Source organism: Octodon degus, unplaced genomic scaffold, assembly GCF_000260255.1.
Source record: "Octodon degus isolate 3935 unplaced genomic scaffold, OctDeg1.0 scaffold00087, whole genome shotgun sequence".
NCBI classification, from domain to species: domain Eukaryota; kingdom Metazoa; phylum Chordata; class Mammalia; order Rodentia; family Octodontidae; genus Octodon; species Octodon degus.
The window spans coordinates 7,114,702-7,139,668 of NW_004524663.1; positions in this window are offsets into that span (position 1 = coordinate 7,114,702).

Below are 24,967 nucleotides of genomic sequence, written 5' to 3' on the forward strand. Positions count from 1 at the left end.
ACTTGCACATCTAGTATGACTTATTTAGAAAAACACCTCTATTTCTCTGTACAGTTAATGATCCTGGGCTACAGACATCATCTGTCACAAAAAGCAGACAACTGCTGAATTTTACCTAATCTTGCTTTCCTTTTCCTTTCCCTTATCTTTTTTTTTTTCATTTTGATATCTAAATAAGCACTGACCCTGAAGACCAAGGCCTGAAAGGAAGCAAATGAGGGGGAGTGAAATAGAGGGAAGGAAAAGGAAGCCAGCAGGGGAATGAAACACTGCAAATGTATGGGCTCCGCAGTGACTGTAGGGCACTCACTCCACAACGCCTACCCTGTCTGTGGCTCAGAATCTTGGACTCTCTCAGTCTGTAAATCAGCTAGTTCCAGTTCCAGTCCAGGGTTCTTCTGGTAAAGGAAGCATGGGAGGAGTTAGGGGAAAGGATTGTGGCCGCAGTACAGATTTTTACAGCCTTGTATTCTTTGAAATTTCCTTGCATAAACAAGAACATGACAAACCAAAGCAAGTCCCACTCTGATATTTCCTGTTAGTTGTTTTGTAATAAAACTGAATGAAAATGATCGCTTCTGGAATTAGACACCAAAACTCGCTTTGTTTGATTCCACACAACAGGTGCATATGATGCCTAAAGCTCAGAGGAAGATCAGTGCTTTTGCATTTCTGTTAAGAGAAGATGGTATGAACCAATGCAAATACTGCCCCTTATAATTTGCAAACAAAAAGAATGTACAAGAATTACAAAAGAGCATAAATTCTTTTGTTAGATTCTTAAATGATGACTTTAGATTAACAAATCTATTTTGCCAGCACAGAATAACTGCTTTTAAAATTTCAAACATCTTTTTAGATTTAGCCAGGTGTGGTGGCACACACCTGTAATTCTAGCACTGAGGAGGATGAGCCAAGAGGGAATTCGAGTCCAGCCTGGACTACAAAGTGAATCCAAGCTCAGCCTGAAGTGCATAGTGAGACCCTGTCTCAAAAAGCCAAAAGGAGGGATGCTTATAAAACATCTCTGTAGAAAAACACAATATAGATTTGTTCTTACAAAACTAAAGGGATATAAATGAAGGACCATTTTGTATCTGTATATACAAAATAGGATAGATATACAGCTACTTTCTCTAAACTCAATGAGAAGAAAGATTTGTACTAATATCGTGTTTGGACAGGATATAATGTCTGCATCTTGTACTATGAATAACACTACGAAGACAACAATATGCAATGTATTAATTATTGAAACTGTCTTACTAATCAGTTTTGAAACTGTCTCATTGCTATTTGTTTCTCAGTAAAATTGATTTAAAAAGTAAAGCCATATTAATATGCTGAGATATAAAAGGTTCAGGTCAACAACTTCTGACATTGACAGTTCTGCTGATAACCCACTACTATTATGGACTACTGGACTATATTGGATTATTTTGATGAATTCAAGCACCTATAATATTTGAATGGCAATGGAACACCCATCTCTGACAAAACAAAACAAAAAAGAGGGATATAAATAACCATTTTGTGTGAAAAAAATATATATCTGTATATACAAAATAGGATAGATATACAGGTACTTTCTGTTAGCTCAATGAGAAGAAAGATTTGTACTAATAGTGTTTAAACAAGATATCACATCTGCATCTTGTACCCTGAATAACTACTACTGCAAACCTTGAAACTTTTTTGTTCTTTTAATTTTTAAAAGAATTGTAAAGACATCATAAAATAATAAATAAAACATTAGAAATGATGCACATTTTTAAAAGAACAAGGTGAAAGGTATTCAATACTGGTTATTATGTTGTACATTGCTCCTCTCAGTATAGTTGCTTAGATTATAGATACTAGTATATAAAATAGTCAAAGTAAAAATCTGAAGCATTAACTGCTACCCTTGAAAAACTAATAGAAATTAGTAGTACAATCATCTTAGCTATCCTGTGTCTCTACTTACATGATTTTTTCCTTCCTTTTTTTGCTATCTTTTCTCCTTTCCCTCATGCTAGTTGTTTATTCCATATGTTCAGTGTTTTTTCCCTTTTAATATATCTATTGTACCTTTCAGATTTTATTTATTCTTTTAGGTTCTTACACTAGAGTGGCAATACCATGCTTACGCATGTGGGTCTGTTCTATTTCACTTATGAATATAGCCTCTAGTTGCACCCATTTACCTATAAAAGCCTTAAGTTTATCTTTATAGCTGAGTAACACTCCACTGTATAAAAATATATCTTTTTATCCATTTCTCAGTTAATGGGCATTTGGGTTGTTTCCAAGATTTAGCTATGACAAATTGTGCTGTTATAAACATGGATACACATATATTACTGTGCTATAATGTTCTGAGTTCTTCTGGAAAAAATATCCAGAAGGGATATAGCTGGGTTGAATATGATTTCTAATCATAGTTTTTTAAGGAGTCTCCACACAGATTTCCTTAGTGGTTGTACCAGTTTGCATTCCCACTGACAGTGGAGAAAGGTTCTTTTTTCCCCACAGCCTCTCCAGAATTTGTTATTGCTTTATTTTTTTGGTGATAATCATTCTTTCTGGGGTGAAATGGAATCTCAGTGTTGTTTTCATTTGCATTTCTCAAATGACCAGTGCTGTGCAATATTTTTTCATGTATTTATTTGCCATTTATTTTTCTTTCTCTGAGAAATAGTATTAATTTCAGATATCCATTTTTTGATTGGGCATTTGAATTTTGGGGTCCTGAATTTTTTTTTTGCCTCTTTATATCTTCTAGATAGAAGTCCTTTGCCTGAATGACTGTTTATTTAGATTTTTCCCCCAATTTGTGTCTTTTCACTGTCTTTTGATGTACAGAAACTTCTCAACAAGATAAGATACCAGTTGTTGATTCACTGAAGTATTTCCCAATGCAGTTTGGTTTTTGTTCATGAACTCTTTGCCTACCCCTACGTCTTTAAGATTTCTACCTGCTTTCTCTTTTAGGAGATTTAGTGTTTTTGTTTTAATGTTTATATCTTTAATTCATTTGACTTTAATTTAGTGCATGGTGATAGAGCTGTATCTACCTTTAGTTTTTGGCATGTGGAAAGCCAGTTTCTCCAGAATTATTTGTTAAAGAGACCGTCTTTCTTCCAGTGAACATATTTGGCCCCTTTGTCAAAGACAAGGTGGCTGAGTGTGTTTGTAATTGTATCTGCATGTTTTAATCAGTTCCATTGATCCTCAGGTCTGGTGTTTTTGTTTTCATTTGTTTGTTTGTTTTGTCTAGTACCATGCTGATTTTATCACTGTAGTATCCCACAGGGTATGTGAATCACTTCCCGTTGTAGGTATTATAGCTCCCCTGATATTTCTATTTGTCTTTACCTGTGGTCTTTGCATTTTCAGTGTGTGTGTGTGTGTGTGTGTGTGTGTGCGTGTGCGTGTGCGTGTGCGTGTGTGTGTGTGTGTGTGTTTTCTTCTGGGTAGCAAATCCTTTAAGAGCATGGAAAGAATCTTACTCAGTTTTGTTGTCTACCATGTCCATGATGTCCAAAGGAATTGGATAATTGTGTTTGTCCAAACTCAAGAATAAGAACATTGTACATAATACATTGAAGATATGAGAACCCTGTTTTTAATCAGGGGGGCAGCAAACATTTTATGTCAAAGGACATAATATTTTATTTTAATTTTTAAAAATTTCATTGAGAAACAAATAGCAATGAGACTGTTTAAAAAACCGATTAGTAGGACAGTTTCAATAATTAATACATTGCATATTGTTGTCTTAGTAGTGGTTATTCACTGTACAAGATGCAGACATGATATCCTGCCCACAAACACTATTAGAACAACTCTTTCTATTCATTGAATTAAGAGAAAGTAGCTGTCTATCTATCCTAACTATTTTGAATATAGTGATACAAAATGCTCCTTCATTTATATCCCTTTTTTTGTTTAGTTTTGTCAGAGAAGGGTATTCCATTGTCATTTAAATATTGTAGGTGTGTGAATTTATCAAATCATTCCAATATAGTCACGTAGTCCATAATAGTAGTCGGTTTTCTGTAGGACTGGCAATGTCAGAAGTGGTTGACTTGAGCCTTTTACAGCTATTTTAAATAATTTCTTAATCATTTATTTATTTGGTACCAGATCTCACCACACAGGTCAGACTTGTAGTGATCATCCTGTCTCAGCCTCCCCAGCACTGGGATTACAGGCACCTGGGGCTGGCATGACATGCTGTACCAAAGATCAAACCTTGGTCCTGGCGCTTGCCAGGCAGCCTCTTAGACCACTGAGCCATCCTCCCCAGCCCAACATAATGTTTTAGTGTCCATGTGCTACACAAGCTCTGAGAAATTGGGTCTACTCTCTGCTGTAACATAAAAGCAGTGAAAGGCAACATGTAAACAATTGGGTGCGGACAGATTCCAAGAAAAAAAAAATTATGGACGCTGAAATTGAATTTCACATAATTTTCACATACCACCCAATATTTTTCTCATTTTGTCTTTTCCCCAACTATTTAAAGATGTAAATTATATCCCAGGCTTGCAGAAAACAAGAACAGGTGGTGGGACATTTGGCCTGTGAGCTACGGTTCGCTGCCTCCTGGACTAGATCATGGGGCTGCTGGCACCAGTCTTGGTGGTGGGATTTGCTAATTATATAGAGTTTCTGCTTTCTGGAAACTTCTACTCCATTTCCTTAGCCAGTTCACAAGTGTTTCAGTCAGTCCATTTCCTAACAGAGGAGTTACTGTTTTGTCTGATTGCTGTCTTCACGGGCACTCTTAATGAGTTAAGGTTGTAGAATTCTTGGGCAAAATACGTCACTTTAAGACTAAATAGTTATGGTTAAAGTATTAAAAAGGAAGAATAAAATATGATCCATGTTTTATAGCAAATAATCTTCGATACTTTTAGGAATCAATAACCCATATTATCACTCTCTTTTAACCAGATGACATTCATTCAACTCACAAAACCAGAATTCCCCCATTAATATGAAATAATGCCAGACCACATGCACAAATCAAGCTACGTGTGCACCTAAAATTCAGAGAGCATTATGAGACATGATGAAAAATAAATATATTTGCTTTTATAATTTGTAAAAGAATTTTCACATTCTTCATATATTGGCATTCATTATAAAATACACCATCTTGATAATTTTGCAAAACAAAAATATGCATGTAAAGTGGGATCAGTAATTTGATATAAGCAAATACATAAAATAATACTTTTAAAGTATCAGTTAGAACATAGTACCCTTAAGGAATTTCAGTTCTAGTTTTCCATAGTAGACTATAAGATGCTGGGTTTTTTCCTGCTACCATTTCCAAGAGATTGTAGGAGGGTTGTTTAAAAGCACGTATTGTTTCCTGTATAAACCTGTTGTCCCAGAAAGGTTTCAGTGATCCATGCTATCAAATTAGGCAATCCTACATTCAACTCTAGACTTTACCACAGACTAAATGTGTAACTTCAAGTAAGTTGTTCAGTCTCTGAGCATCAATTTCTTCACTTAAAAACTGGAAATATTACACTGGGTGTGGTGGCATGCACTTGTAATCCTAGTATTTGGGAGGCTGAAAAAGGAGGATCACTCTGAGTCTGATCTGGGTAGTGAGACCCTATAGACCCTCTACTAAATACATTTAAAAACCTTGAAATATTAGTAATGATTGCAGGTATGAGTGATAAAAGTGCATAAATTACACATCATAGTTCATGAATAATCAGATTTGCTAAGTAGCAGCTGTTGTCAATAAAAATTTGTCACTAGAAAAAGCACAGACCACAGTACAATGATGAAGCACACTTCTCAGAGGCAGACAGGAGCTCACCAAAAGGCGGTGCTGAAGTTCTCTGAGCTGTGCTCCTTTGCTGGAGTGTGGCTGCTGGTGGTGACATGCGTTCCCTGTGATGCAGCTGCTTGGGCCCAGGCACCGGCCTGTTTTGCTTTTCTTGCCGGGTCATTTCTGGTTTCTTTGGGGATTCTGGTGATCTCTGAAATTTTCACTGCATGTATGCAACTTTCCCTTAACCAATATTTCAGAATTCTTTATTAACTTTATTTTTCTGATTTGTATTCCCTTCTCATTTTCTTTTGGCTTGTATTATGGGCTCATTATAAGAACTTATCAAATTCTTATTTAATCAAAAGGTCTGATTTTGTATTCATTTTAATCAAGATCCTGCTCATCTTCCTGACTTAAGTCAATGTGCTGAGCTAAATAGTGTATGGACAGTTACAAATCATTAGTCTCTCAGGCAGTTGTTAAGTGTGCAAATCCAAGGATATTTAAAGGTTGCATCAAGAAGACTGGAGCTTATCTATAGCTTCATTTATAGCCTGGTCTGCATACAAGGCCACCAGTGTGATGGAAAAAAAGTGGAAGATTTAGATTCAGAATACCTGGGTTCACGAGTGATCTCCACAATCCCATGACACAGGAGTCTCTGCAAGTCTAAATTTGGTGTACTGGTCAATAAAGTGGCAATGATGGTGATACAAAGCTCGTGTCATTTAATATTAACAACGAATACAATAATCACAAAGGAATGAAAGGGAACAGCCACTGATGAGTGTCACTTTGCATAATGTAATGAAAGCTTGGCTTGTGTCCTACATGTATATAAGAAGAGGGAAAAGTGGAGAAGACTCAGAAATGACGGTTTCTGGGATGGGCTTCTCCTCCAACTTCTTCTCTAGGCCATCCCCCATGTTGCCACCAGAGGGACCCTAGACTCAAACATGTCTTCCCCTTTCAGGATTAAACATCTGCCGTGGCTTCCTACTTTGTGCAGCGTAAAGTCTAGAGCCTCTACCTCACAGGAGTCATCATTCTGTACGTGATCTACCGTGACTCCTTGGACTCACGTGCATCTTCTCCTTTATCAGGCCGTATCACTTTGTTTGTCATCTTTGTCTTTCTACATAGTTCAGTGCCTTTGCACATGCAGTAATAACCTCATCAGTTCTCTACCTGGAGAATTCTTTCTTCTCGTTTCAGATTCAGCTCCATCACTACCCTCATATTTTGAAGCTTATTGTGTCCTGTACCGTAAATTTCATAAAGAGTGTTTATAAGTCTGCTTTCCTCTCTGTATGTGTATGTAAACTTCTAGAAGTGAAAAATTTTGCAGTAAAAACAAGTGTCCTGTTAGTAGCTTGTGAAGTTTAGGAATGATTAAAATTATCCCAAGCATGAGACTTTGGGAACATCAGAAAAAACAGGTATAAAAGAACAGAAATCTTTATTATGTAAATAGACCAAAATCAAGAATTTGAATCTAGGGCTGGTGAGATAGCTTGGTCGTCTAAGTGCCTGCCTGGCAAGTCCAAGGACCTAGGTTCGATCCCTAGTACCACATGGCGTGCAGCCCTGGGAGCACCATGCTGACCATGGAAGCTGGGCGTGGTAGTGTATGCCTATCATCCCAGCACTGGGGAGGCTGAGGCAGGAGGATCACTATGAGTTCAAGCTGCGTAGAGACCCTGTACCAAATAAATAAGATTTTTAAAAAGAATTTGAATTAATATTGTAAACAAAGTGAATAGCCTAGATCTAGATAGCTTTACCAATTCCATGATTCAGGAGGTAGTAAAGATTTGTTGTATCCCAGATACTGTGGCTACAAGAGCAACCAATGCTGCCTCAGCATGCTGCTAGTCACTTTGAGAGTGATGAGTAGGAGGCCATGGCATAGTAAGTGGTCTAGCGAGTTGGGGTGAGAAATTTGCTTCTATAATCAGTACAATAGAATATTTTTGATATAAAAGTTTTAAGCTAGGAAAGTAAGTGATCTGATTGACATTTTGAAAAGCCAATCTGGAAAGCAGGCAGGCATATATACATGGGAATGCCAGTTGGGCAGATAATGTATCGGACTGTCCATCTACTCTTCCTCAGCACCAACAATACTGACCAGTCAATCAGACTCACCTGGAAGATGGTTAATGCACAGCTTTATGTCCCTGACCCTAGAGTGTCTGATTCTATAGATCTAGTAGTGATGCAAGTGGATGAGTGAAAAATGCGTACAGCTAACAATTTCCCAGGTGCTGCTGGTGCTGGAACTTCACTCAGTACCACCAACTTTCTTAGCAACATGGCAAAGTATTGCGATCAAAGTATCTTGGCTTGAGATATAACCTAGAGGTATGATTAAAAAGACACAGGACACACTAACACTAGAAAGCATTGGGGCAAGAAGTAGCTCCATAGTTTTCAAAGGAAACAGAAGATCAGAAGTTATAAGGAATATCCATCATATGAAGTTTATATGATGTTAAGAATCAAAAGAAAGAAAACAGAAGACGTATCCTTCATGTAGGAGGCAAAAATTATGGCTCTTCTTTCCATCTCCCTCCTTCTTTTTTTACCCTCCAACAGGTAAAAGGAAGTAGTTTCCAAGCTACTAGAAAGAATTCTGGATTCTGGGAACAAGAGCAGCTCCTAAAATCTGGAATCTTGTGGATTCTGAACAAGAAAAAATACCTGTGGTATTTCGCTGTCAGACTCTTGGGGTTTCAGAAGGAAAAGAGACATGGCGTAAGCAGGCCATGAAGTCAACTAGGGTATTTCCTCTCAGGGTCTCAGAAGAGTAGCCTTTCGGCAGCCAGGTTGTCTCTTCTGCTCTGACACCCAAGACACACATCCTCTCTTCTTCTCCTAGAGGGGACTTCACACCCCAACAGCTCTTTTGCCACATGGTTCTCACTTCAGAAGTTCAATTAAAAATCAAAAACTCAGGGGTCAGGGAGATAGCTCAGTAGAATAAGTGCTTGCCTGGCAAGTGCAAGGGCCTGAGTTTAGTCCCTGGTTCCACCAAAAAAAAAAAAAAAATCAAAGACTCTATGTGGCAGTGCACTGAGGACTCCGCCTCTTTAGCCATCTGAGAATCTGCATTTCTGCCCTATTAGCTGGTTTGTTTCTGCCTCTGGTCAACTCTACTGTGCATTGTGCCCCTCAAACCCTCATATATTCCTAACTCCAATACCCCAGAATGTGACCTTTTTCTAGAAATAGGGTCAATGTAAGTGTAAGTAAGTAAAAACGAGATCATTACTTTGGGTCCTAATTTAGCACGACTGGCATCCTTATGAAAAGTAGAAATTTGGATCCAGATATAAACTTGCAGGGAGAATGTCATAGGGGAATGAAGGTAGAAATCAAGGTGATGTCTTATAAAACAAAGAGCACCTATATAGCCAGCAGGCCTCCAGAAGCTAGAGAGAAGCCAGGAGAATCACCTCCTCATGGCCTGCAGAGGTCCTAGTCCTGCTGATCCCATCCTTCCAGTCTCTGGAACTGGGAGACAATAGATGTCCTTACTGAAGCACCTCAACAGGGAGCCGCTTGTCACAGCAGACCTAACAGTCTCATGTAGGCCCCTCTGCATGATTGCTGTGGCTGAGCACAGCAGATGGCTCTCCCCTCAACCTTCTTTGAGTCTTAGATCTGTTTTTCTTTGTGACTTTAACCGTAGGCCAATGCTGAGCCTTCCACAGTACAGACCAGGGGGTCTGAGACTGGAATCCAGATATGTGTCCTGGATCCCCACCTTTGCAGAGAGAGATTTTGGACACCAGTCTTGATTGGGAAGTTATCTTCTTAGTTAACTTCCATGTTTAATTATCATCTTCCATGTTTAATTATCATCTTTTTTACCCTAACGATTATCACAATACCTCTTTCGTGGTCAGGGTGTTTGTTGAACAAATAACACAATGAAGGAACTAGTCATTTTTTATTTTTCTCTTTGGTAAATGGAAAAACTCAAGGGCTTTTGACCTTCATCCTGGTATCTTTTTGTCAACACAATGAGTAGTTTATTTGGGAAACATCTGTTTTTGGATTACATTACTCTGTAAATGCATATTCTTAATGAAAGTGATCAGTGCCGATCAAGCTGACGTTAACACTAAAGATATGGAGGATTGCTTTGGTGTGCAAATGGAAGTGGTTTGGTGCCGGGGGATAATGAATACATGAGAATTAGGATTGCATTATTAAACTGAGGGGATGAAGCTTGTCATTAGTTCCCACTGCTTCTTGGAATTATTGTTAATAGCTATTTGAGTGAGGAGACGGGAATGTGCGGGGAGCAGGATGTGAAGGAACAAACGTGTAGATAATGTCTGCTCACTGAGACATGTGCTCCTCGGAATTGATCACCCTGCTCTTTTTGCTGAGGGGTTAGTGGTTGTGAACTGATCTCTTTTCCCAAGCTCAGTCAGAGGTGCAAGGCTCTGACAGCTCTGCAGATTCCTTGTGGTGTCTGCAGGATGCTTGGATTTCCAACACAATGCAAAGTTCACACGGAGCACGTGGGTGCCAGACCCTGAAGAGTGATAATCTGTGTTTATGGGGGGGGGGGTTGTTCATGGAAAGAATGCTGATAAAGTTGTGTGAGTCCATTTGGGTTGCTAGGACAAAATACCATAGCATGGGTGGCTCACAGACACCCACTAAAACTGATCTCTGTCAGCTCTGGGGATGGAAAAGTTCAGGGTGCTGGAAGATGCCGTGTGTAGGGATCCCACCTTCTCTGAGGCAGGGTCTTTTTACTGCGATCTCATGTTGTGAAAGGAGCTGGTTAGCTCTCTGGGGTCCTCCTGTAAACACACCAATGTAATCAAGCCCTTCAGTGCCTGCTTCCTACTATTGAAACTTTGGGGGCTAGGATGTCAACATAGGAATTTTGGAGGGACACAAACATTCAGACCATAGAATAAATCAAAATATTGTTTGATAGAGGGGTAATAGATACATTTAAATCAGTATAACAACCTAATCGGGGCAGTCCTGGGCCACCTAAAGCACACCTTCAACGTACTGAGGCAAAATCTAAAGTCCGATTAAAATCCAACCACACTCAATCCTTGGTTATTTCCTCTGTATTCACCAAAGCCACCTTACCAAGGATGACTCTCAACTCTAGATTTTCATATATAGCGAGAAAACTTCTCCATTAAAAATCCAAGCAACTTCTTATGATCTCAGTTTTTTATTTCACAGCCTAAAATTTCCAATTTTCAATTTTTAAAATTGAAAATATGACTCGCAAAGCTTACACCACTATCCTTCCAATGTCTGCCTTGGATAATTACCACAGATAAGCAGAGAAGGAGAATGCAATAGACAAAGAAGTAAAAACGTTACAACCTACTCATTAATGGATATCCAAAAGACAAATTCAAAAGGGTAGAACTATCACTGGAAATGAAAAAAGGTTCATGGGAGTGGTGCGAGGCAGAAATTTGTGCTATTTAGAATAAAACAGCAGAAACCTGAATTTCAACTTGGCTCTCCTAGGTGAGAGATGCTAAGAAAGTCATTTCCTATTGTCACACAATAATTTTCTCATCTCTGGAATGGAGCATATAGATAGATACAGACACAGAAGTAGATGGACAGGTAGATATTGCTCATTACTACATCGCTGAGGCCTTGTGCGGCCTAGAAAATTGTAGGGGTGCAGGGATTAATTATTTTTTTGATACAGGGTCTCGCTACGCAGTTCAGACTTGCAGTGCTCCTTCTGACTCAGTCTTCCCAGCACTGGGATTACAGGCCTTCACCACTACACCCAGTTTCGGGGCAAGCATGGTGCACACACGGTTCTGGGGCCAGCACAGCATGTGGTATTGGTGATCAAACCGGGATCCTTGTGCTTGCCGGACAGGCACTTAGACTGCAGAGCTATCTCCCTGGCCCATGCTTGTTGAATAAGTGATTGAAAGACAGAATGGGTGGGGCAAAGAGCAAAGTTTTTGGTAAGAAAGGAATATAAAAATTGGTTATAGCAATTGTATCTGATTCTGTCATCCGAACGTCTGAATAAGGATAAGTCACATGTCATTAGAGGCTAAACTCTGGGATAGAAAAACATGTCCTTACACAGGCCCCAAATAATCTGTGCCCAGCCTGAGCTCCTTGGCTGTCTGGGGCCTTTACTGCATATTTTATGATTTTTTTTTTATTAAGCAGCTAGATTACTTCCTAGGTTAATAATATTAATGACATTCTGAGTCTTGATTTTTTCCATTTTTTAATCAGAAATGGAGACATGTCTTTTTAATAGTTTTAATGATTTCTAAATTTAGGAATGTTTAAGAAATCAAACAGTCTGCATTTTAAATAGTGCTACGGATATCAAAATTCAGTGTTTTTTCTATTTTTGAAAGCCACTAGTTTTGAAAAGGACACTAACTGCGTTTAAGACTTATGTAGTCCTATAGAATTTCTGCTCCTCTACTGTCACAAAACATGAGATAAATTGAATGTCTTATTCTATTAATCTTTTATAAGCAAACTGGTTCTTAGCTCTCAGTGGAATCTAAAGTATTGTTAACTTACAAATCAACGGTGTGATTATAAAGCTTCTTGAAGCCAATCACCGGAATGAATTAAGTAACGAGCAAGATTACAGGGTGCTTCCATAGTAATGTAACACAATTTAGATTGCAATAATTGGTGCCCAGTGAAGAAAAGTATGTGTCAGATCAATAACTGAGTCTTTTCCATTGATAATTGAGCCTGGCTGTTAAAGTCATTGATTACCTTGAGAGAACAGCTATTAAAAGAAAGAAGCCAATAGGCTGAGTGGGATGCTTTACTCTAATGAAAAGTGGCTTGGTTAAATAGCTACTGGTGAGTCAGCGTCTGGAAGAACACATGAGTGGTTTAGGGCAGCAGAGGTCTCTGCAGCCATCAGGCCCAGCTCAGACAATAGACAGTTCTTCCAGTACAGTTTTGCCAAGTTTTATGGCAGAAGGAGGAATGGAGTAGGAGATATTCTGATCTCTTATTGCAATGTTTTGCTGGATTTGATACCTTGGGACATTTGTCATCAATATCCAACCCTTTCTATGTTCCCTGATCTTTTTAGGGGCCTCCTCTTGACCTACTGCACTGTGATAGCTCTTACTCTATTGGCCAAGGACTCTATGTGAAGGCTAGACAAACAGCTACTTAACGTGTAAGTACAGCCCAAAGAAATTACTGCCAGGTGGATTCATAGAGTGAAGAGGCCCACTGTGACCTGAAGTTTAGCAAGACTGAATATCTAACCTGGCTTCTCTGTGCCTCCAATCAAGTAGGGTGTCATTATGATTCTTTGAACTTTTAGATATGGATGACGATTTGGAATCCGCCTGAGTCCTTAGGATGTTTCCATATTTCCTTTCCCCCACTTCACAGCTACTTAAGTAAACAGCTATCAGTTCCTTTGAATAAGAATTGGTAGAACTGCTGTCATTCACACTTGTACTTAGAAGGCCTCCTTCTAAGGGGCTATGACTCTTCTTCAGTTTGGATGCTCCCAGGATAAACCTTTCTTGACTCAGGCTTGGTGACTATAAACTAGACTATGGCTTTCCATTGTGTCAGTTGCTGTCTGCTACTTGATCACCCACCTTTGGTTTCTTTTGACGCTACACTTTGGCTCTGTGTGAAAAATTCCTTTCCATACCAGTTGTGTGGTTTCTTAGAAAGTGATCCTAAAATGATGGTTAGTGTACAGGCTATTTCTTAAGATGCAATCTGGACATTAACATCTCTGAAACAGGCGTGGAAAGAGGAAAAAATGAGAGGCAATAAAGACTGTCATGGCACCCATGGGGAACTAAGAGCCAGAACTCAAGACCTTCAGATGGGCTGAGACCACCAGGCTTTCACAGTCTCTTAAGGTTGCTGGATGTGGGTGGTCACTGGAGTAAGCATGGTGGTGTTCTCTGAAGTAGAAGCAGCTCCAGAAGGAGCAAGGAGCTGAGATCCCTGCTCCCCACACCCAAGAAATGGACAACAGGCCCTTCATTGAAGAGCATCTGGGAAGAACACTCATGTCCATGCCACGCCATAGGAACCACGTGATTTTCCATCTGTGTCAAGGTCTTTCCTTTTCCTTTCCTTTTCTTCATTTTTGTAGGAACATGCGCACAACTAGTAAAGATACTGTGATTACAAATGAAACCATGGCTGTCCATCCCAGGAAGACTTGGACAGTGCTTGCCCTTGCTGTAATAATCTCCGATGCTGTCCCAAAGCCACCTCTGGTGGGAAGGGCTGGTGAAGTGCTGATGTGGAACAGCAATCATTTCCCTTTGCACTGTGAATTTCTACTTCCCAAAGGTAGAGTGCAATCCATTCTTTGAAGGATTCATCAGAAACCATTATGAAGCTTGGCCTTCTGTAGCTATCTGATTATAAAAAGACCTCTCATAAAGCTTTCACAAGGTAGACCTGTGTATTTATGGGTAAAGCACTTTAAAATAGGTGTCATTAAATTCAATATTCTCAGGCTATTTCTCTAAATGCCCAATTAACAATTTAGGATATATTACCTCAAAATACATAACTCACTTTATTCTCTCAATTGTTAAGAGGTGTTTTGCACATGAAAATGTAACAAATTTTCATCAGAAGATAAATAGAAGATGAAATAATAATAAAAAGCAGATGTGAGTGGCTGGAATTGTGCGAATGCTTCTCTGAGTCCTCCTCATGCACTTGAATTCCTGCCTCACTAGCTTCTGACCCTTCCCTGTTCCTCTGCACCCCCAGCAGATGAATCCTACATTGCCCAAACATCAGCTGCCAACCCATGGAAACATGGCCTCTGTCTCCTAAATACCAGCCCCAGCCAGCAACTCCAGAAACTAGTTGAACTTTGGCTGACTCCTCCCTGCTAAAGCCTTGTAAAAGATCCCTTTCTTTTGCCCTAAATTATAGTAGAAGGCCTCTTTGGGTCCTCTTCTGGCTGATATTTAAGAATAAAGTCTTTTTCTAATGACATTCTGATTGATTTTCATCCTTAGGAGGAGATGTATTGGAATTAAAACATTGAATGTCAAGAGTATGTTCCTGCTTCTATGACTGCCAGCCTTAGTGGGTGAAATAAACTAACAGAACAAATTGAAGGATTAAGACCATAAATATTAAAGTGTTCACTTTGAATATTCTTTCTTCTTCTGAGCAGCATCGAAGAAAGAAATAATTTCTAAGTCATAAGGAATGCAGCTCTTGTACGAGAGTACAGTGGTTTTATTTTCCTAGCCCTTGACTTTTACAAACAAGAATTTATTTGATCTTCACAGCAAGATCTTAAAATAGATGAGAATAGACACTAATAATATCAACATTTTATAAATAAAGCAAATGAATCTTAGAAGATTATATCATTGTCTATAAGTTAAAACACAGCAAAGGTTTAGAGCAAAAAATCTTTTCATGACTTCTGAAAATTGATCCTACCCTGAAATGAACATCATAGGAGAGGGAAAAAAAAAAAAAGAAGCCATCTAGATCTGGGCAAAGATCATTGTTTTTTTTTAATTAGCATGATTTTATCTCAGCATTATGTAGCAAGTGCCTGGTGCTGAATAAAATATTAACTAGATGTCTCAGTTACCTTTCTCTCATTGCTGGGACAAAATACTCAATACCCCAAATTAAGGATGGAAAGATTTATTTAGCATACAGGAGTAAAGGTTTACATCCATACTCAGCTGGCTCCAAGGCAGGGTGGCACATGGCAGAGGGCAGCAGTTCATGGCAGCAGAAAACAGCCAACAGCAAAGGTAAGAAGGAGCAGCAGCTGCGGCAGTGGCAGAGGCAAGCCTCTCTCCCTCCCTTGTGTTGCCTTCAGGCTGTCTGCCCCAGGGTGCGTGTAGTGCTCACACCCATAATCCCAGCAGTACTCAGACCCATAATCCCAGCCTCAGATTATGAGTTAATCACAGACTCTATAACTGTTCCCCTATGACTACATGAAGCTTTTGGGGGACAACTACACACAAACCATAACTCTAGATGAAAAGAAAAGTGATTGAGAATTCTAATGAAGTCTGTTATGCAGGCCCCCGTCCATGACAGCAGTGACAGAAGTAGTATGGAATGAGAGCAAGAGAACAAAATACTTAAGGCAACAGCAGAGAACAGGCTGAAGCAGCAGAAACTTTCAATCTAGTGACAGAATAAACTCACAAAGAGATGAGAAATTACTAAAGGACAATGTACAGAGCACAACTGTAATCTCTTTGCACTTACTGTTATATTGGTTAATTTTAGCAATTTGGATTTGGTTGGATTCAGGAAAAGTAGTTCATTGCTTTAGGGTAATGGATAAAGATAATGACAATGGACAGAAATAAAGACAAGCTACTGGAAAATAGGCCAAAATCTTTGTCTTCTTTACACCATCTTTTTGTGTTTTCTCTATTCTGATTCTAATTTATTTTACAAAATTTACTACAAAATGAAAATTATGGAAAATAATATATGTAGTGTAAAGAAAATAGTAAGCATCATGTAGCTTTAGAAACAATAACGTGCTCACTCCCTGATCATCATTGACTATAAAATGTTTCTAACTCTTCAAATTTATTTGAATCATAACATGCTCAGACCTTTAATAAAGGAATGGAAAAACTGGGATACATTTGTAAATTAGAAAAGATTATAGCAATTAAAATGAATACCTTCATGTTTATGAACATGGATATTTATAAAAGCGAAGTGTAATAGGGAAAGAGTAAAAGGATAAGTAATATGGCATAATTTCAGTTTCATTTAAAGCACACTGTACATAACATTTTATGAAGAATACTGAACATTGATTTTGCATACACAAATACATAACAAAGATATTCTTATATGTATCAGAAGGAAAGATTCCAATTCCAGAATATTGAAAAGTACTGCAGAGGGAGGCAGGCAGAAAAGAAAAAGGAGGAACAGAAGTTGATTTGGGTATGTAGTAGCTTTAATTACTGTTTCTGTTATCCTTTACTATGGAAAACTACATCAAAACTTACTGACTTTGAAATAAAATCTATGTGTTCTTGCTCATGTTTTATGAGGATTAACAAGTTGCCTGGAGCCTTCCAGGTGACTCCAGTTTTAGCTGGGCTTCCTCATCTGCCTGCTGTCAGTGGCCAGATCAGCTGGAGATTGGCTGCCACTGTGACGATGGGAGTCACCGGGTCACATGTCTCTTGTCACCTAACTGGTCAGCTTGTGTTCTTTGCATAGTGGCTGATAGGGTTTCTCTTAAGGCCTGACCTCAGAATTAGTACACCTTGGCCAAACAATCCACAAAATCACGTGGGAGAGGGTAAATCAAGTCACAACGTCAGCTCAGATCCAAGGAGATGGTAATGTAGACTTTATCCTTGATGGGAAAAAAAATGGAGACGTGTGATGACAAAGCTGCACCTGCAAGGATCGTGGGGATTGTGTCACTCTGCATTTGTGTAACACAGCGCAGCTTTACCTATAGTATTAGTATTAATCCAAGGGAAAGGGATGCTCAGGATTTTAAAAGTAAATGACTAGATATCTGTTATTAATATACTGTCTTAGTTACTTTTCCAGTCGCTAAGACAAAATATCTGACACCCAAAGAGGGAAAGATTAATTTAGCTCACAATTTGCGTGCAGGTTCCAGTCCATGCCTGGCTGGCTCCAAGGCAGAGTGGCATGTGGCAGGGGCGCAACAGTTCATGGCAGTGGGAGATGGCAAAAGCAGACTACCCAACCTAGGGTGGGTGTAGCATGCTACCCTTAACCCTAGCCAGAACTATGCCAAACAAGCAATCCAGTGTACTAATCACACACCCTTAATCCCTGCAGCAGTCTGATGTAGTAATCATACACCCTTAATCTCAGCAGCACACACTCTAGATTCAACCCCCTCTGAAAAAGCCCAGTGAACACATGAGGCCAGGGGTGGACGGGATCTCGCCCCAAACCACAGCATGTGCTTTCTTGGATGTTTCAAATGATTTATAGTTGATCATTTCGATAACACTTAAAATTCAATTGTGTGGCAATCTAGTCATGCCAGAAGCATCTCCTGAATCCCATCAAACTAACGCAGTTGCCTTCAGTTACCTGAGATGCTCATTGTTTGTATCACTTAAAATTGTATGGATAAATTTTATAGCATGTTGGGGACCTGGCTGAATTTCTATTGAAAGAGCAACATTCAGCCTTCTGACTTGCTCCTATTGTTCTAATGACTTAAACTGGAGACATTGTCTCCCTATTTCCTAACCAGGCCCCCTCTAGGCCTCTGCTCTGCTCAGTGAGACTCTGGCTAAGGAAAACATCTGTAGAGTGCATGATAATAAGGCAGAAATGATTGCATGGCTCCCTGTGAAGGTCTGTCCTTATGGTCACAGCAAGAATGAAATAAGGTACATACTAGGCATGGAAGATATCGGGGTCACTTCCCAATATTTTTGGAGGAATTTATCCACAATGAAATTTTATGCTGGAGTAGGTCCTCAAATATATTTCTCCTTTTGCCCTCCTGATGTGGGTTTGAATACAAGGAGGCAAAAGCTAATCCCAACATGCTTCCAATAGTAACCCACTATTCTGAATAATGCCTTTGTTTCTATGTGTAATTGAGACTGTTCTATTTCTGCTATGAATTTCTTTGTCCTTATAAAGCTAAATTTTTAAATGTGTATGCAACCTAGAACACGACCTGCTGTAAGCAAGGAGTTCTAAGAACTGGGCTTTTTCTTGCCGCCTTTTCAAATCTCTGGTTCTCCCCATTTGGCCACATGTGACCATGTGTCCCAGAAAATTGGAAAACCGTTCACTTTAATTGGTTCTAAAATGGAAAATTCAGTGCCTGTGCTGACTTTGGGGATGAAACTCACATTTTACAAAGCCCAGCCCAGCAGCTGCTATCCTTTGGGATTTGAGAGGTAGAACAGCAAGTCACTCTGGAATTTAGAGTTTATTACAAAGAAGTGCTAACTCTTCTGGTTCTGCTTATAAATGAAATAAAGGGAGAACCTGGTTCACCCATGAGCACTTTAATCTTGTACATGCTCAATATCCTTATGAAATGCAATATCTTATGATCCTTTAAATAACAAATGACCTTATTCCCTTTTATGGGGTCATTAAGGCCTCTAACAGTCCAGGTATAAATCCCAGCTACTACTGTGCATCTTAATTTACTATTCATATGTGAATCTCTCTTTGGTTCCCAATTACTATACAACAGCAACTGGCTCATCAAATTATCCCCATTGGAATGTATCTGTTAAAGACACTGCAGTTTACATCTTAGGGCCCTAATTAAAGTCACAATACTTGATAAACCTTGAACAACTAGTAATTGGAAACTAGCAATTAGTACGAACCACCTTAGTTGAGATCAGCTCTACTGCTGGCTACATGACTAAGCAGAAGGAAATTAGTACACCAGAGATGGCCCAGATGCCAAATATATGTTTTAGCCACTCTTGGGTTTCAGCCAAAGCAATGAAAAGAACTTGGCATTAAAATATTATTAGCTGAAAGTCTTTATATAGACATCTGTGCCATGGAATAGATCCGTCTGATATTCCTGTGGCTTTTCAGCCTTTATCATGTGCATTACCGCTTTCATCATCCTGCCTCTGGATATCTGTGAGGATGGTGCTATAAGACCACTTCTTTGAGCTACTTTTCCTTTCAAAACCCTACAGCTTGCTGGTTTTCTTAACAAAGCACAGGTCACATTGCCCTACTGTATTCCATACCTCCTCTCCCTCTTTGTGTCTCTTATTGTCTCTATCTTCAGAATACCTGAGAGTGAAGGCGTAGTAGGAAGCACACAGGTAATTTAGTGAGTGGAAGAGAACCTACCAGAAACTAGAAAGAGCAGGGGTATCATGTCATGCCTCCCAATTAGCAGCCACACTATTCTAAGACCATATACTTTGCAGGGAGACGGGGAAGCATAAACTTCAGGTCTATCTTATCGACTTGCTGATAGGCCTTGCTCAACTAGAAATGTATTAACTCTGGTACTTTTCAATGGGCAACAGGAGAGGAAACCCCCCTAGAATGACCTTCTGTTTTGTTGGTCAGCATCCCATTCCACTCTCTTATTCCCATTCCATTGAATAGCTAATGGAATGGGTTATTGCTCAGAGGAGTTTCAGCAGACTTCATGAAGCATACCAAATGCCTTCTCTCTAATCTGCTTACCTTGTGATTTTCTAGAAGTTCTTGGCAATAGAAGAAGTGCAATATTTAAGCAGTCTTCCCCAAAATGTGGCTTCAGTTATCATGACAAATGCAATTTGGGGTGGTCTTGTGATCTTAACTTTCCTCCTTTTTATCATTTATAAGAGAGCTTTGCATTAGTCAACAGTCTTTATTCTCAGTCTTCCATAGTCTCGAGAGATGGGTAAAATATAGACACTTTCTTGCATGAATATAATGTTCAATCTCTCTAGACCAGCTACCAGCAGCATCCATGTGTACACTTCAGACCTCCTGAGCCTGGCCTTTACTATCCACATTTCTATCAGCAGTCTGGCCTTTTGATCTCCAACAAAAAAAATGAGCTCTGCTCATCACATTCTGTGTCTTCTCTAGCTTGGGGTCTCACAAGATTCAGTGTGAGGTGGGTAGGCTCCAAGGCAGGAACACCATGCAGGAAGTGTGTGGCAGAGCAAAACCCCGTAGTTCTTGGAAGCCAGAAAGCGGAACAGCGGGGTAGCAGCACCCATGAGGAAGGGCAAAGGGCCAGATACAGGACTTGAAATCATGCCTCCATGTTGACTCACCCAGACACGCCCACAAGTGTGCTCAGCCAATCCCCGCAGCTCCTACGTCAATCAAGACACAAGCTTAAAGACACACTGTCATAAAATCTTCAGCAGGTTTGGAGTTTTGCTCCAAAAGAAATATAAGTCTTTAATATTCTTGCTATTCTACAAACTTGACCAAATATGTTTTAATACCAGAATTGAAGTTTGGATTATGAATCAAATGATGATAGATCTATTATCTCCTTTAAGCCACTGTTTATGTAGCACCTCAGTATATAGCAAATAAGTTTCCTTCTCTAGCCTACCATGGTGGACTAAGCACAGAAGGACTTGAGTCAAAGATTATCCAGTGTTAATTTATTATAAATAAGAGGCAAGGTGTAGTCTTTTCACAGTATGAACTCACTCCCTGAACTATTCTTATGAATGAGCAGTTTCATAAGCCAGGATCAGCATATACTGATAGGATGCTTCTTAAATGGTTTTCCTGAAGTTTATTTATACTGCGAAAAGAACTGTTCCTTGATTGAACTGTTTAAGATAGTTCCTGTGACAATCTTTATTATGAACCCGACTGGAGTAGCAGATACCTACAGAGGTGTTTGCGTCGTGAGAGAGCTACCTCATCAGTGGAGTGACGCACTTATCATTCCATAGCTTAGCAGCCCCATTGGCAGTGGGGCCTGCATAGAGGACATAGCCAGTGAGGATGTGCCTTTGAGGAGTATGGCTTTTCTCAGGCTCGCTCCCTCCCATTCTGCTCCCTGGCTACTGTGAGGTGAGCAGCTTTGGTTCAGCACATTCTTTCACTATGTTCCTTCCTTGGAGCCAGCCAGCCATGGACTGATGTCTGTAAGCAGTGAGCCAAAATAAACCTTTTCTCCTTCAAGCTGCTTATAGCAGGGAACTTGGTCACAGCAAAGGAAAGCTAATTAACACAATTCCAAACTAAGAATCAAAACTTACCTGTCATTTCTTCTCAACCAAAGTTTTAAACTATGATTAATGGATGATGTGTAGCAGTTCAAGAAACCTGTGACTTTATTTAGTGACGTTCTAATTAGCGAAACAATCCTCAGGAAAATGATCAAGAGAATGCACAGAAACCTCTCTCCTCACAGCTACAGCTCTTTATCCTTCTTCAGAGCCTGTCTTATGACCATTAAAGGGCAGGTTCGTAGCTGGCAGAAAACCAGTTCATCGGACCAGCCAGATAGCTCAGCGGACTAAAGCGCCTGCTTAGACAGGCGCAGGGACCAGGTTTCAATCCTTGGCATGCAGTGCCGGCCTCGCCCTCGGGGTGAGCTGAGACAGCAACTGAGACTAGGCATGGTGGTGCACACCTGTAATCCCAGTGCTTGGGAGGCTGAAAATGGGAGAATCACTATGAGTCTAATCTGTGTAGTGAGACCCTATAGACCCTGTACCAAACACATTAAAAAAAGAAAACCAGTTCATCTTAGAAATAACCATAATAACATCTTTAAGATCTAAAACCATGAAAAAGATACTGCAAAAAAAAAAAAAAAAGAAGAAGTAGTAGTAGTAATATAGAGATCCTACCAATAAAGGATCAAAAAAGCAGGGGAGGGGAGTAGTACAGAAGACAGTGGGTTAAAGGAACCTAGCCATTACTGATAAAGAAATAGTTTTGCATCTTATCGAATGGAATTTAGTGAAGGAACTGTCTTTTAGTCAACACATTCAATCTTCATGCCATGGACTGATGGAACTTAGAAGTTCCTTTAGGACAGGAATTTTTTTTTCCAATATGCTAAATCTTTTTGGTTGGTCATTTAGACTTTCATTGAATGCCTACATATGGACAAAGGATTTACTATTTCAAATGCTACACATTGTATTGTGAAACAGTTTAGGTTGTTTATGTAAATCTATTTTTTAAATAATTTTATTGAGAAAGAAGTAGCAATGAGGTAGTTTCAAAACAAGTTATTAGGACAGTTACAATAATTAATACATTACATATTGTTGTCTATCTAGTAATTATTCATAGAATAAGATACAGACATGCTATCTTGTCTAAATGCTATTTTTCAAAACTTCTCATTGAACTAAGAGAAAGTAGCTACATAGCTATGCTAACTATTTTGTATATACATATATATGTGTACATAATACATATATGTATATAATACATATATGTGTATAATACATATATATTTCACTAAAAAGTGGTCCTTCATTTATAGCCCCCTTTTGTTTACTTTTGTCAGAGATGTGTTCCATTGCCATTCATATATATATATATATATATATTTTTTTTTTTTTTTAATTTTTTTTTTTTAATGAGACCAGGGATTGAACTCAGGCCTTTGTGCTTGCCAGGGAAGTGCTTATTCTACTGAGCTATCTCCCTGGCCCCGTCATTCATATATTGTAGGTGCATGAGTTCAGCAAAGTAATCCAATATAGTCCAGTAGTCTATAATAGTAGTGGGTTATCCACATGACTGGCAATGTCAGAAGTTGTTGACTTGAGCCTTTTACTAAATTTGTTTATCAGTACCATTTTCCTCTGGTCTTAGGTATTCTTCCTAGAGGCATTTAGAATAGCTTTTACTTCTTCTTGATCATAGGTAGCCTGTTTATCACTTTAGTCCAACCCCTAACCTCCTAGTAATCTCACTGCAATAACTTTTGCTCCTATTTTATTTTTTTAAAAAACATTTTAATGACTTGATGATACATCATTTTATAGTTTATTAAAACATCTAGATAATTTTACATCTTTTAATCTAATTGAAATTATGTAAGTTCTCCATTCAAAAGAATACAAAATAACACATATTTAAGGCTTTTCCTGATCAAATTAGCACATATTACTTAACAGATATATTTGAGATCCTGACTATGTATCGTACACTCTATAAGATACAAGTAACAAGGCTCAGCACTGCAGAAGAGTTCTTATTAATGTGATCATATGACAGCATGTATAACATAATAAGGACCTTATGTAAAAATAAATTTACATGTGTAAAATCAAAAACAAATAACAAGGCTCAATCTCTATTGTCAAGAAGTTCAAGACCTGGTGACAAGAATTGACAGTTACAGGGGTAGCAGGAATTGCATCATTGTAACTGTGAATGCATGATGTTCAGTGTGTTAAAAGACAGTTCTCTGTGAATCCCTCAAGTCTCTGTACATCTTTTATTTTATTTTTTTTGAAGTGACATTTTCTTAAGTTTTAGTTATTTGCATCATTTCTTTTCAATTGCTAAACTGCATACAGCATGTTGTATTTTTTATTACAAAAAATTTAAGTGATATAAAAACAACTTGTCATTTTATAAACTAAGAGGATTGGAATTCAGACTAGCCCATGCCTGTGAACTTTTCCTTAGACTAATTCAAATTACTCGCTTGATACTTCAAGTGATGGGTTTATTTTTCACAAAGTGTGATAAGGTGTTCAAAAACAGAGTATTTTCTTTTACACCTGACTTCTTCCACTGAAAAACATTTGGCCCCAAGAAAACAGGTTTTAATGGGGTTAATTTAGTTATTCAAGTTGTCACAGTGACTTAATTCCCAATTATCTCACGGTGGTATGTATTTGTCTCAACCTACACATTATTTTAATGTACCTGTGTTTAATAGCATGTGAACACAGTGATTGTGTTTACTTTGATGAAAAGAATCGCATATGTTCTGTTCAACCCCATAGTCATGAAACAGAATAAGAACCGAAATTCTGAAACACAAGTCCTGGCCTCCAAGATGCTGGAAGTTTCCCTCTGGCAGCTCCTTATGGCTTCTCCTGAGTTCTGCTGCCCTGCCTGAGATGAAGCACAGAGATCCAGCAGGGTGTTCCTTCAGAGCCATTCACAAAGGGTCTGCAACCCTCTAGAAAATCATTCAGGCTGGCCTAGTGGTCCTCGGGCCAGACAAATGCCTGAAATTGTGAGCAGGACCCCAAGAAGAAGACCCATACTTGTTAACATAGTGGAAGTTTCTGCCTATTTTCTAAGTGACTGAGAAGGCCTGCTTGTCCAGGCTTTCTTCCTCCGTTCCCTGACTTACCTCTCTTCTCTTCATAGCCATGTTCCCTCTGCCACTCTGACATGGCTGAGAGGCTTGCTGTAGGTAAACTAATAACATAGTTGACATATTTTTTATGTTACCTGTCCATGAGGCTTCTTCTGATCCCTTCTAATGTCTCTAATAACTCCTCCCTCTGAAGTCCCATGATAATAAGAAAAAGAAACATGCCTGCAGCATTTATTATGATAGGCATTCTTCTCAACACTGTCTTTAATTAGCTCATTTAAGCCTCATAACAATCCTATGAGAAGAGTACCACTTCTACTCTCTAAATGAAGAAATGACCTAACAGAGAAGGTCTTGGCCCGAGCTAAGACAGAAGGGCCAGAATTCTAGCCCAG